An 846-nucleotide genomic window follows, 5' to 3' on the forward strand; every position below is an offset into this window, starting at 1 on the left:
ATGATACATAATGATATTTAAATATATTTAAACGTGTTCAAAAAAATATTTTTATTTCTTTTATTAAGTCTCGGTTTGATACAGAAGACGTGCATGCAAGATGAATATCAAATAAGTGTTTGTGTCTGAAATGTATCCGATACACGAACAATTAGACACAACAACTAAGTAAAATATTCTTGTTTCATACAGGAGTACTAATAATTGTTGTATCCGTTTGATGTGTATGTATGTGTAGGAAATGAAAGGCTATTGAAAGTAACAGCAGAGTATAGCTACTGCACAGCAACACTCCCTCATGTAGTTTGTAAATTAAGTCCGCCGTGCAATGCTCTTTGCAGAGACACATATGGAATACTAGCAGATGGAGATTGCATTGCCAACAAATGTGTTTGTGAATACCCAGGTCCTTGTCACAAATTTTAGTCCTGTCTCTGGAACATTAGTTTTCCTTTTCCATATATGTGTTTCAATAGGGGACAATTAATAAAAAGCTTAAATATTATATCAGACTGATGTTTCCAATTTTATTTACCATCTTTCTCGTTTCTAGTTACTTTTTACTTTATTATAAGGTTAAAAAATCAGGGAAACATCTCCCAAAATAAAAATTGCATTGTGTGATCATCTCTAAAACAAAATGTTATGAGTAGTTAGTAGTTACTAATTGTTTTTCGTTAAGATTTTGTTATTATTTGGTAGAAGAATATTGTTTGCATAAATTTTGTGTATTTTTTTTATTAGTATTAAAATTAAAATTGATTAATAAAAAAAAAAAGAAGATAAAACGAAATTTATCTTTTATATAATAAAAAGAGAGTTTAATTTTTATGTAAAATGTAAAAT

This window comes from Arachis ipaensis, chromosome B04, assembly GCF_000816755.2.
Source record: "Arachis ipaensis cultivar K30076 chromosome B04, Araip1.1, whole genome shotgun sequence".
Taxonomy (NCBI): Eukaryota; Viridiplantae; Streptophyta; class Magnoliopsida; order Fabales; family Fabaceae; genus Arachis; species Arachis ipaensis.